We start from the raw sequence: 14,568 nt of genomic DNA on the forward strand, positions 1-14,568 counted from the left end.
TTCACATACATATTCACATACTCACATACTCACATATTCACATACTCGCATATTCGCATATTCGCATATTCACAGCATATTCACATATTCACATATTCACATACTCACATATTCACATACTCGCATATTCGCATATTCGCATATTCGCATATTCACAGCATATTCACATATTCACATACATATTCACATACTCACATATTCACATATTCACATACATATTCACATACTCACATATTCACATATTCACATATTCGCATATTCACAGCATATTCACATATTCACATACTCATATACTTACATATTCACATACTCACATATTCACATATTCGCATATTCACAGCATATTCACATATTCACATACTCATATACTTACATATTCACATACTCACATATTCACATATTTGCATATTCACAGCATATTCACATATTCACATACATACTCACATACTCACATACTTACATATTCACATATTCACATATTCACATACTCACAGCATATCCACAGGTTCTGGGGATTAGGGTGTAGACACCTCTGAGGGGTCGTTATTCTGCTGACCACAGGGAGGAAAAAGTATTTGAAGAAATAATGGTCTAAACTTTTTCAAATGTAATGAAAGACAGACATTTGCAGATTCACTAAAGTCAGCATACCCCAAAACAGGGTGAAAACAAAGAAAGCCACCACTAGGCACATCTTAGTCAAACATCTGAAAACCAAAGAGAAAGAATACATATGATAAATAGTCAGAGAAATATGGCACAGCACATACAGGGGAAGGATAAAAATGTTAGCTGATTTCTCATAGAAATGACTGAAAACAGTAGACAGTGGAATAGTATCTTTAATGTGCTGGGGGAAAAAATCCATACACCCAGAATTCTACGTCCAGCAAAAAATATCCTTCAAGAATGAGGGTAAAGTAAATATGTGTTTAAGCAAACAAAATCTCAGGTCATTTGTTACTAGCAGACCTGCAATTCAAGAAATACTAGACAAAGTTTTTAGCCTGAAGGGAAATGATATGAGACAGAAACTGAGATCTCCATGAAGAAAGGAGAGCATCAGAAATGTTAACTATATTGGCATATATAAAAGATATTTTTCTGGGGCCGGCCCCGTGGCCGAGTGGTTAAGTTCATGTGCTCTGCTGCAGGCAGCCCAGGATTTCACCAGTTCGAATCCTGGGTGCGGACATGGCACTACTCATCAGGCCACACTGAGGCGGCATCCTACATGCCACAACTAGAAGGACCCACAACTAAAAAATACACAACTATGAACCGGGGGGCTTTGGGAGAAAAAAGAAAAATAAAATCTTTAAAAAAAAAAAAGATATCTTTCTTCCTGTTAGATTTAAAAAATATGAGTAACAGAATACAACAAATATTATAACATTACATCTTAGTTTTTATAACCTATAACCACTATCACAAAAAGACAGAGGGCACAGCAGTAAACAGAACCATACAGTCTCAGTGTTCTCACATTTCACATGATGTGGTACCATATTAACTGTAAGTAGACTGCAAAAAGTTAAGGTGATATATTGTAAATTGTATAGCTACCAGTAAAAAGGGCAAAGTGGTATAGCTAAAAAGCCAATAGGAAAATTAAAATGGACTTCTAAAATATGTTAAATTGAGTCAAGAGAGGGCAGGAAAGGAGGAATAGAGGAAGAACAGAAAGGACAAACTGAAAACAGAGAGTAAAGTGACAGATCTAAATTCAGCTGCGTCAATCAGCACATTAAATTTAAGTAGAACAAACACTCTAACCAAAAGGCAGACATCACCAAAATCACACTGAAAAAACAACCAAAACTAAATCCTGACTACAGGCTGCCTACAAGAGATGCACTTTCCATATAGACAGTGAGGGGTTAAAAGTAAAACAATGAGAAAATACGTACCATACAAACAGTAAGTTTAAGAAAGCTGGAGTGACTGTATCCCTAGCAGAAAAAGTAAACTTCAAGACAAAGGCTGTTATGAGACATAAAAAGGGGTATTTCATAATGATAAAAGGGCTACTAATCAGGAAGATATACAATCCTAAATCCTAAATGTGTATGTCCCTAATAACTGAGTTTCACAATACACGAAACCAGAAGTGACTGCATTAATGGAATAAATAGACAAATTGACAATCATAGCTGGAGTTTTAGCATCTCTCACATTAATTAATAGAATAACTAGAATAAATCAATAAAGACATTAAAGTTTTGAACTACACCACTAACCATCTTGACCTAATTAACACTGACAGAACATTCCATCCAACAAATGAAGAACAACACATTCTTTCCAAGTACATATGGTACACTCATCAAGATAGATTACATGCAGGGCCATAAAATGAGTCTCAAGAAGCTTCAAAAGATTGAAATCTTACAGAATGCAGTCTCTGCCCAGCAATGGGATTAAGTTAGAAATAGATAAAAACTGGAGAGTGAGGTCAGCATCATTGTGGAGTGAGCTGTTCTCTTAGTCTCTTCTCCCTAAGTTACAACCAAATGGATGTTCATTAACCAACGGAGGATTCCCTACAAAGCACAATAAGACGTCTCAGAGAGCGACATGACCACACATGTGAAGGTGGGGGTACTGGACCCCCGGGAAGTAGTGGAAGGAGATGAGTGGATCTCCTCCCTCTCCCCAGTGGCAGCGACCTAGTTTGTGGGTCCTCACTCAGCAGCTGGTGTGTGACTGTAAGAGGAGGCGGGGGAGCAGGCAAGACTGTATGCAAAAGCTTTCACTTTTGGAGTGCAGCCCGGCCTGCAAGAACACTCCACACCAAGTGGCATGGCTCAGCCACCACATGGGCACCCCCACCAAGCACAGCAGCCCAGGAACACCACCCGTGAATGCAGAGCGGGTCTGCACATGTGAAAGAAAGCACCAGCCATCTCCCCGCCTAACTCACCAACTCGGCCAGTCCCCGGCCAAGGCAGCTGTTCCACACCAGAGGGTCTGCACTTGCGTGTTTGACCCACCAAGCAGCTGTGGCCGGTGGGCAAAGGCAGACAAGCCTTATCAAAACAATTTCCAGCAGATGCGGTGGGTTCAGAAAACACAGTTCCTGCCCCCACCCTGAGGAGTGGCAGGTGGAATCTGCAACCTCATACTACCGCTGCATGCTGGCAAAAGATCACTTCATCAAACACCACTACATTAACACCCCAGAGCAGAAGGAAAATGACAAGTCTCCAGAAACCAATCTTTTCTTTTTTCTTTTTTCTTTTGTGAGGAAGATTGGCCCTGAGCTAATATCCATTGACAATCTTCTTATTTTCACTTGAGGAAGATTGCTGCCGGGCTAACATCTGTGCCAGTCTTCCTCTATTTTATGTGGGATGCCACCACAGCATGATTTGATGAGCAGTGCCAGGTCTGTACCTTGGATTGGAACCTGCAAACCCCAGGTGCCTGAAGCAGAGTGCATGAACTTAACCACTATGCCACCAGCCCAGCCCCAGAAACCAATCTTGAACTCACAGAAATTTACATTCTAAATGACAGAGAATTCAAAATAGTTGTCACAAAGATACTCAACGAGTTACAAGAAAACTCAGAAAGACAGTTCAATGAACTCAGGAATAAAATTAACGAGCAGAAGGAATTCTTCACCAAAGATGTTGAAGCTAAAAAAAAACAAAATAGAAATTCTGGAGATGAAGAACACCATGAATGAGATAAAAAAGGAATCTAGAAACCTTAACAAACAGAGCTGATGTTATGGAGGACAGAAGTAGTAATTTAGAGGACAGAAATATAGAAATACTTCTGGTGGAGGAGGAGAGAGAAATAAGACTTTAAAAAAATGAAGGAATTCTGAGAAATATCCAACACAATTAGCAAATAATAAGGATTAGAGATATTCCAGAGGGAGAAGGGAGGGCGAAAGGAGCAGAGAGCTCGTTCAAAGAAATAATAGCTGAGAACTTCCCAAACCTGGGGAAGGAACTGGACTTACAAGTATATGAAGTCAATAGAACGCCTAATTACATCAATGCAAAAGGATCTTCTCCAAGGCATATAACAGTAAAACTGACAAAAGTCAATGACAAAGAAAAACATATTAAGGGCAGCAGCAAGGCAGAAGAGAATAACCTACAAAAGAACTTATTCTGCAGATTTCTATCCAGCTTTCAGTGGATTTCTCAGCAGAAAACTTACAGGCTAGGAGAGACTGGAGCAATATATTCAAAATACTAAAAGACAAAACTTTCAGCCAAGAATACTCTATCCAGCAAATCTATACTTCAGATACAATGGAGAAATAAAAGCTTTCCCAGATAAACAAAAGCTAAGGGAGTTCGTCACCACTAGACCTCCCTTACAAGAAATGACCAATGATGCCCCACATCTGAAACAAAAAGGCAAAGGTTTACAAAGCCTTGAGTAAGGAGATAAATACTCAGACAAAATCAGAAAATTGAAGCTCTATCAGAACAGGTTGTCAAACGTTTAATTATTACATAAAAAGTAAAGGGAAGGAAAGCATCAAAAATAACTATAAATACTTCATTTTAATCACAAATTCACAACACAAAACAGAACAATTTGTGACAACAATAGCTTAGAAGGGGAATAGGAAAAGAGGAACCTGCTTAGGCTAATGGAGATAAGATGCTATCAGAAAAAGGACCGTCAACAAACCTTACGGTATACAAAACTTGTGGTAACCACTATAGAAAAAAATCAGAGAAAGATACAAATCATAAATAAAGAGAAAACTGTGAAAACCATCACAGAAAACCACCAAACTGAAATGGCAGTAGGAAATACAAGGGAACAGAAACAAGGGAAATATAGAACACCTGGAAAGCAAGACATACAATGGCAGTACTAAGCTCTTGTATATCAAAAATAACTCTAAACATAAATGGATTGAATTCTCCAAAAAAAGACACAGAGTGGGTCAGCCCTGGTGGCCTAGTGGTTAAGTTCGGCATGCTCTGCTTCAGCGGCCTGGGTTTGGTTCCTGGGCATGGACCTACACCACTCTGTCAGCGACCATGCTGTGCCAGCAGCCTAAATACTAAACAACAGAGAACAACTGGCATGAACGTTAACTCAGGGCAAATCTTCCTCAGAAAAAAAAATACACAGAGTGGCTGGATGGATTAAAAAACAAGACCCAAGAATATGCTGCCTCCAGGATACACATCTCAGCTCTAAAGACAAATACAGGCTCAGAGTGAAGGGATAGAAGGCAATACTCCAAGCAAATGACAAACAAAAGAAAGCAGGTGTTGCCATATGTATATCAGACAAAGTAGACTTCAAGATAAAAAAGGCAATGAGACAAAGAGGGGCAGTATATAATGATAAAAGGATGACTCCACCAAGAGGACATAACACTTATGAATATCTATGCACCTAACACAGGAGCACCAAAGTATATAAAGCAAGTATTAACAGACCTAGAGGGAGAAATTAACAGCAACACAATAATAGAAGGGGACCTCAGCACCCCACTTACATCAATGGATAGATGATCCAGACAGAAAGTCAACAAGGAAACAGTGGAGTTAAATGAAACACTTCAGCAGATGGACTTTATATATATATACAACATTCCATCCAAAGCCAGCAGAATACACATTCTTCTCAAGTGCACATGCAACATTCTTAAAGATAGAGCATACACTGGGAAGAAGGCAAGCCTCAATAAATTTAAGAAGATTGAAATCATATCAAGGATCTTTTCCGACCACAATATTATGAAACTAGAAATCAATTGCAAGAAAAAAACTGGGAAAGTGACAAAGATGTGGAGACTAAACAACATGCTACTGAAAAACCATTGGATCAATGAAGAAATAAAAGGAGAAATCAAAAAAATACCTGGAGAAAAATGAAAATGAAAATACATTATATCAACTCCTATGGGACACAGCAAAAGTGGTTCTGAGGGAAATTCATAGCAATACAGGGCCACCTCAGCAAAGAAGAAAAATCTCGGACAAGTAATTTTAAACTACACTTAGCAGAACTAGAAAAAGAAGAACAAAGCCCAAAGATAGCAGAAGGAGGGAAATAATAAAAATTAGAGCAGAAATAAATGAAATAGAGACCAAAAAAAAAAAAAACAGTAGAAAGGATCAATGAAACTAAGAGCTGGTTCTCTGAGAAGATAAACAAAATTGACAAGCCCTTAGCCAGATTCACTAAGAAAAAAAGAGAGAAGGCTCAAATCAATAAAATTAGAAATGAAAGAGGAGAAATTACAATGGGTACCACAGAAACACACAGGATTATAAGAGAAGACTATGAAAAACTATATGCCAACAAATTGGACAACCTAGAAGAAATGGATATTCTTACACTCATACAACCTCCCAAAATTGAATCAAGAAGAAATAGAGAATCTGATTAGACCAATCACAAGTAAAGAGATTGGAACAGTAATCAAAAAGCACCCAAAAAACAAAAGTCCAGGACCAGATGGCTTCTCCAGAGAATTCTACCAAACATTCAACGAGGATTTAATACCTATCCTTCTCAAACTATTCCAAAAAATTTAGGAAGATGGAATTCTTCATAACTCATTCTATGAGACCATCACCCTGATACCAAAACCAGATAAGGACAATACAAAGAAGGAAAATTACAGGCCAATATCACTGATGCATATAGATGCAAAAATCCTTGGGGCTGGCCCAGTGGTGTAATGGTTAAGTTTGCATGCCCTACTTCAGGTGGCCTGGGGTTTGCAGGTTTGGATCCCGGGCACGGACCTACACACCACTCATCAAGCCATGCTGTGGTGGCATCCCACATACAAAATAGAGGAAGACTGGTACAGATATTAGCTCAGCAACAATCTTACTCAAGCAAAAAGAGGAAGATTGGCAACAAATGTTAGCTCAGGGCCAATCTTCCTCACCAAAAAAAAAAAATCCTCAACAAAATATTAGCAAACCAAATACAGCAATACATTAAAAGGATCATACACCATGATCAAGTGGGATTTATATCAGGGATGCAGGGATGGTTCAACATCTGCAAACCAATTGATGTAATAAACCACATTAACAAAATGAGGAGTAAAAATCACATGATCATCTCAACAGATGCGGAGAAAGCATTTGACAAGATCCAACATCCATTTATGATAAAAACTCTCAATAAAATGAGTATAGAGGGAAAGTACTTCAACATAATAAAAGCCATATATGACAAACCCATAGCCAACATCATACTCAATGGGGAAAAGCTGAATGCCATCCCTCTGAGAACAGGAAGAAGACAAGGGTGCCCACTTTTGCCACTCCTATTAAACATAGTACTGGAGGTTTTGGCCAGAGCAATTAGGCAAGAAAAAGAAATAAAAGGTATCCAAATTGGAAAGGAAGAAATCAAACTCCTGCTATTTGTGGACTGTGTGATCCTATATATAGAAAATCCTAAAGAATCCACCAGAAAACTATTAGAAATAATGAACAACTACAGCAAAGTTGCAGGATGCAAAAGCAACATACAAAAATCAGTTGTATTTCTATATACTAATAACAGACTAGCAGAAAGAGAACTCAAGGATACAGTCCCATCTACAATCTCAATGAAAAGAATAAAATATCTAGGAATAAATTTATTCAAGGAGGTGAAAGACTTATACACTGAAAACTAGAAGATATTATTGAAAGAAATTGAAGAAGACATAAAGAAATGGAAAGTTATTCCATGCTCATGGATTGGAAGAAGAAACATAGTTAAAGTGCCTATATTAACCAAAGCAATCTACAGATTCAATGCAATCGCAATCAGAATCCCAATGACATTCTTCATGGAAATAGAAAAAAGAATCCTAAAATTTCTATGGAACAACAAAAGACCTCAAATAGCTAAAGCAATTCTGAGAAAAAAGAACAAAGCTGGGGGCATCACAATCTCTGACTTCAAAACATACTACAAAGCCATAGAAATAAAAACAGCATAATACTGGCACAAAAACAGACAAAAGATCAATGGAATAGAATTGAGAGCCCAGAAATAAACCCACACGTCTATGGACAGCTAATGTTTGACAAAGGAGCCAAGAACTTATGACAGAGGAAAGATAGTCTCTTCAGTAAATGGTGTTGGTAAAACTGTACAGCTGCATGCAAAAGAATGAAAGTAGACCGTTATCTTACACCATACACAAAATTTAACTCAAAATGGATAAAATATTTGAATATATGACCTGAAACCATAAAACTTCTAAAAGAAAATATAGGCAGTACGCTGTTTGACTTCAGCCTTAGCAGCATCTTTTCAAATACATGTCTACACAGGCAAGCGAAACAAAAGAAAAAATAAACAAATGAGGCTTCATCAGACTAAATTGCTTCTGCAAGGCAAAGTAAGTCAAGAATAAAACAAAAAGACAACCCACCAACTGGGAGAAAATATCTGCAAATCATGTATCTAATAAGGGGCTAATTTCCAAAATATATAAAGAACTCATGCAACTCAACAACAAAAAAACAAACAATCCCATCAAAAAATGGGCAGAGGATATGAACAGACATTTTTCCAAAGAAGATATACAGATGGCCAATAGGGACGTGAAAAGATGTTCAAAATCACTAATTATTAGGGAAATGCAAATCAAAACTACAATGAGTTATCACCTTACACCTGTCAGAATGGCTATAATTAGCAAGACAAAAAATAACAAATGTTGGAGAGGATGTGGAGAAAAGGGAACCCTCACACACTGCTGGTGGGAATGCAAACTGGTGCAGACACTATGGAAAACAGTATGGAGATTTCTCAAAAAATTAAAAATAGGAACAATATATGATCCAGGTATCCCACTACTGAGCATTTATCCAAAGAACTTGAAATCAACAATTCAAAGAGACTTCTGCACCCCAATGTTCACTGCAGCACTATTCACAATAGCCAAGAAGTGGAAGCATCCCAAGTGCCCATCGACTGATGATTGGATAAAGAAGATGTGGTGTATATACACAGTGAAATACTACTCAGCTGTAAAAAAGACAAAATTGTCCCATTTGCAACAACATGGTTGGACCTTGTGGGTATTATGCTAAGCGAAATAAGCCAGACAGAGAAAGACAAATACTGTATGAATTCACTCTTCTGTGGAAGATAAAGAAACACAGGGACAAAGAGAACAGATCAGTGGTTACCGAGGGAAGGGGGTTGGGGAGTGAAAAGGGTAGAGGGGCACATATGTATGATGATGGATAAAAATTAGACTATTGGTGGTGAGCACAATGCAATCTATACAGAAACTGATATATAATAACGTACACCCGAAATTGCACAATGTTATAAACCATTATGACCTCAATAAAATAATTTTTTAAAAGAATTAGATAAAAGCCAAAATATGTAGAAAACTTCCAGATATTTGAACATTAAGCAACATACTTCTAAATAATTCATGTGTCAAAAAAGAAATCAAAAGAGAAATAAGAAAATATTTCAAATTTAATGATAAAAGTACAATATGTCAAAATTTCAATATGCAACTTAAGTAATATTTAGGGAGGAATTTATAGTTTCAAATATTTATGTTAGAAAAGAAGATATAAAAGCAATGAAATAAGGGGGCTCACCCTGTGGCCTAGTGGTTAAGTTTGACACGCTCTGCTTCAGTGGCCTGGGTTTGTTTCCCGGGTACGGACATATACCACTCGTCAGTGGCCATGCTGTCGTGGCAACCCACATACAAAAGAGAGGAAGATTGGCACAGATGCTAGCAAAGGGAGAATCTTCCTCAGCAAAAAAGAAAAGAAAAGAAATAAATGACAAGAAGTTCCACGTTAAGATGCAAGTAAAAGGGGCTGGCCCAGTGGTCGAGTGGTTAAGCTCGTGCGCTCTGCTGTAGGCAGCCCAGTGTTTCGTTGGTTCGAATCCTGGGCGTGGACATGGCACTGCTCATCCAACCACGCTGAGGCAGCATCCCACATGCCACAACTAGAAGGACCCACAACGAAGAATATACAACTATGTACCGGAGGGCTTTGGGGAGAAAAAGGGAAAAAATAAAATCTTAAAAAAAAAAAAAGATGCAAGTAAAAGAAGATTAAAAAGATAAAGTACAAAGAAAGAAATAACAAAGATAAGAACAGTAGCCAATAATATATGAAACAGGTGAATGATGAGAAAAATAACAAAATCAATATATGGTTCTTTGAAAAGATCAACAAAATTGACAAACTAGACTCAACCAGAAAAAATGAACACAAATTACCAATCTCAGGAATAAAAGAGGGGATACCACTTCAGATTCTGCACACATTAAAAGGTAATAAGGAAATACTATGAACAACTTTATTAATAACCTAGTGTTAACCATAGCTTCTATCATACTTTATGGTAAAATATTGGACCTACGCTCCCTGAGATCAGAAATAAGGCAAGAATGTCCATAGTCACCACTTCTAATCAACACTGTTTTGGAAGACCTAGACAGTGCAATAACGGAAGAAAAATATAAAAGGTATTAAGATCCTAAAGGAAGGGGCTGGCCCCGAGGCCGAGTGGTTAAGTTCGCGCGATCCGTGGCAGGCGGCCCAGTGTTTCGTCGGTTCGAATCCTGGGCGCGGACATGGCACCGCTCATTGAGCCACGCTGAGGCAGCATCCCACATGCCACAACTAGAAGGACTCACAACTAAGAATATACAACTATGTACCGGGGGGCTTTGGGAAGAAAAAGGAAAAAAAAATCCTAAAGGAAAAGGTAACATTCTCTTTATTAACAGATAATATAACACTTACGGTGGGAACATACGAAGAACCACCACTCTGGAAGACAGTCAGGCAGTTTCCTAAGAAGGGAAACCCTCACGCTGCAGTCATTCCACTCCTAGGGAGTGAACGTGCAAAGACTTGTCCTGGAACGTTGCTAGCAGCTGTGTTTGTAATAGCCTCCCAGGTGAATTCTGCAGGCCCAGAGGGCTCAGGGGAGTCTGGGGTTCACAGTGCTCCAGCTCTTCCCACACCGCGCGTCAGGGGCCCTGCCTTCACCATTAGAGCCCTGACTTTGAGGCCAGAGGCTGGTCTGAGCCGAGGTTCCCGCCTGGAGTTCTGCTGTGTTCCACCGGGTGTGGGGCCTCATCTTCACTCCTGTCTGCCCTCTGGCTGCAGGGTCTCTTGTTTTGTGCCAGGTGGCCTCTGACATTCACACTTTGCTTTGTGCTGTTGATGAATATTCCTCAACACGTCGTGTTCTTTCCTCAGGGAATCATTAGTGCTTTGCACAGCCACTCAGTTCCACCGCTCTCATAGTTCCTATTTCCCTGCTGCCTCTCGGGCGCCTGCGACACTGGACCAGCTACTGCCTCCCCTTCCACCTGCCTCCCCTCCCCATTCTCCCAGGTGATGGTTTTCACTGTCACACTCCTACCCATCCCAGGGGCTATCATTTCTCCACCTGCCACCAGTGATGGTCCCTCACTGCCACCAGCTGGCTGGTGATCCAATTTCCGAGAGCCAACCTTAGAGTTGGTTTCCTAGGACCACCCACTCCTGGTACCAACTGTTTTAGGTCAAGTTCCCTAGAAGCAAAGCCTGAAATGGGGATTCTTGTTCAAATGACTTGTTTTTGAGGTTGTGCGCCTAGGAGAAGAGCAAAGAAATCTGTATCAGTCTGCTAGGGCCGCCGTAACCAAGGACCACAAACTGTGTGGCTTCAAACAACAGAAATTCATTCTCTCCCAGTTCTGGAGACCAGAGGTCCAAGATCAAGGTGCCGGCAGGGCCATGCTCTAGGGGAGTATCTGTTCCCTGCCTTTGTCTTAGCTTCTGGTGTTTCTGCCCATCCTTGGTGTCCCTTGGCCCATAGCTTCGTCGCTCCCTCTGTCATTGTACCGTGTTCTCCCTGTGTGTCTGTGCCTTCATGTGGCATTCTCCTCTCTGGTGTGTCTGCCTCTGTGTCTCTTCTCCTCTTCCTATAAGGATATCAGTCAGATCGGACTCAATGCCCGCCCCACTCCAGTATCACCTCATCTTAATTTGCATCTTAATTACATCTACAAGGACCCTATTTCCAGATAAGTTCACATTCAGGTGCAAGGGCTTACAACTTCATCTCTTTTTCTGTTTTGTTTTTCAACGATTTAACTCTTGCTATATAACACATACATACATGCAGAGCATCGGTTGGTATATACATAGCTGAAATGTCTAAATACCAATATTGAGAAGCATAGAACATTTCTCTGTGATTGGCCAACTTTCTAAGTACCATTAAAAAACAAAGATTATATCACTGTCTCAATGACTAATCTTTTATATTTCTAAAGTATAATATGAACTTTAGTGTGTTTTTTTCTTTGCTTTGCTTTGGCAAGTGATAAAGGTGATGGCTTTTCCCATGCTGAGGTGTCTGATGTCAACCAGAATATTCTTGTCAGTTTTCCCCACCCTCATCATGCTCTACGAGCCACAGCTCTGGGTCCAATGATCTGCAAGGTGAGGTCTCCAGTACTGATGAGGGCACAGTTCCTAGTCCCAAGGCAGTCACTCTGTCTTGAGAAAAATGGAAGCTTTATAGTAGTGTCATTGGCTCAGACAAAATTTCACACGAGTTGGCAGGTCCTTCTGGTTGTACCCCAGTTAAAAGCTGGATTGTGCAAGTTGGGAAAAATTTCTTGACACCAGAAAGATGAAAGAGAGTGCTATATTAATTTCCTTGGGCTCCTGCTGTTGTAATTCAAGATCCTTTTTAAAACGTAGAATCTGGAGGCTTGCTACCTCTGAGTACAGAACATTTTTCTGAATTGGGTTTATGTTTTCAACATTTTATATTTTAAAAAATGTACTTGAGTTTTCACAATATTTCTTTATTAAAATTATATTTCTTATTTTTGTTTCTTTTTTCTTTGAAATTAAATACATTTTTTATTTATGATGATTTTTCAATCAATGGTCTCTTTTTCTTCCAAAGAATAAAATAAATTATTTTCTTCCTGGCTCATCAGGATGAATAACAGCATATAGAGAGTTTTACTTGGCAGGTTACAAATCTCGTTCAAATCCAACCTAGGCTTGTAACGATCAAAAGCTGTTACTGACTGATGGTCTTTTCAGTGTCTTATAAGAAAAAACCTCAAGTCTTCAACATCTCTTTTTTTTTCATATTTTATTTTATTTTTTTATTTTTTATTTTTTTGAGGAAATTAGCCCTGAGCTAACTACTGCCAATCCTCCTCTTTTTGCTGAGGAAGCCTGGCCCTGAGCTAACATCCGTGCCCATCTTCCTCCACTGTATATGTGGGACGCCTACCACAGCATGGCTTTTGCCAAGCGGTGCCATGTCCGCACCCGGGATCCAAACCAGCGAACCTTGGGCCGCCGAGAAGCGGAACGTGCACACTTAACCGCTGCACCACTAGGCCGGCCCCCTACAACATCTTTCTGGGGGCTACAGCAGAAGCATGGGGTGACCAACCATCCTCGTTTGTACACCGAAAGTCCTGCCTCCTGGGAAACTCTTTAGTCCCGGGAAACTGAGATAGATGGTTGGTCACCCTGGAGCAGGACAGGGCCTCGTGAGGGGTGGAGAGGGCTGAGCAAGAAGGTGCTCTTGCTTAGAGGCCAGTGTCCATGCAATCCCACATGGAAGTGCTGGGGCAGACACAGGCTGCTTCACAGATGGAACCCCCTCGAGGCGAAGCAGGGACTGGCCTTTTGTACCCCCTGTCAGTCAGTCCCTGTCCCGCTCTGCCCCCAGCTTTGGAGGGCTGCTGTGTGGGCAGCTCTCTCACCCAGGGCAATGCTCCAAGATGGAGGCAGCTGTGTGCTGTCAACCACTGACGTTCAGAGGAGCAGGACGAGTGCACTGACCACTGAAGGGGTCTGGACAGAATCCCAGCAGCCTCCAGGATGCCACTGGCATCCACTCATCCCTCTTGGTATATGGCCTGCCTTTCCACCTAGTTTCCTGGATAAGCTCACACCCAGACTACTGTTCACCTTGGTAGATGCATACCTGTCCACCCAGGTAAATGGCCCACCCTTGGTAAATGATCAGCTGCCCCTGGAGCTCTCCAAGCCTCAAACCCGAGAGCAGTGCTTAACACGCCCCTAGCTCCCCACCTCCAAATCTCATCAGTTTTACCGCCCCCATCTGGCCCCCTGCACTGTCCCCCTCTCAGTGCCAGCAGAATATGCCTGCCACCTGGGCCCCTTCAACAGACTTCCAACCCACTCCCAGCCACTTTCCTTGCCTGAGCCGCTCTCCAAAGTGAGCCTCCGCACACAGGCTGCAGGGATCTCTGCCACCGCAAATCCAATCACAGCGCTCCCGCTGCTTCAAATTCTCAGGATAAGAGGATCAGCTGCCTTGTCCCCGTGGTCCTCCAGTCCCTGGACTCTGACACCTCTGCCAATCTGCCCCATTGGGCCTCTGGCTCCTCTTTCCGGGCCCCAGCTTGGCTTCTCCAATGCGCCCAGCTCGCAGCAGCCCGGGCCCCTCTCAGCCCCACCCTGGGCTCAGTGTGGCCTCCGAAGAGAGGCCCTCCCAGCTCACCCCACCTGCCCTCCCTCGGAGGTCTCAGGCCCCCCCCCCCCCCCCCCCCCCCCCCCCCCCCCCCCCCCC

The 14,568-nt window shown here is 41.2% G+C and overlaps 1 protein-coding gene across 1 annotated transcript in view; it reads right to left on the bottom strand.

Moving 5' to 3' along the window:
* The window catches only part of GSC2 (goosecoid homeobox 2), a 26,336-nt gene that overhangs the window by 8,918 nt on the left and 2,850 nt on the right, over positions 1-14,568 (bottom strand). The window lies entirely within an intron of this gene.

The sequence above is a fragment of the Equus quagga genome, chromosome 15 (assembly GCF_021613505.1).
Source record: "Equus quagga isolate Etosha38 chromosome 15, UCLA_HA_Equagga_1.0, whole genome shotgun sequence".
Lineage (NCBI taxonomy): Eukaryota > Metazoa > Chordata > Mammalia > Perissodactyla > Equidae > Equus > Equus quagga.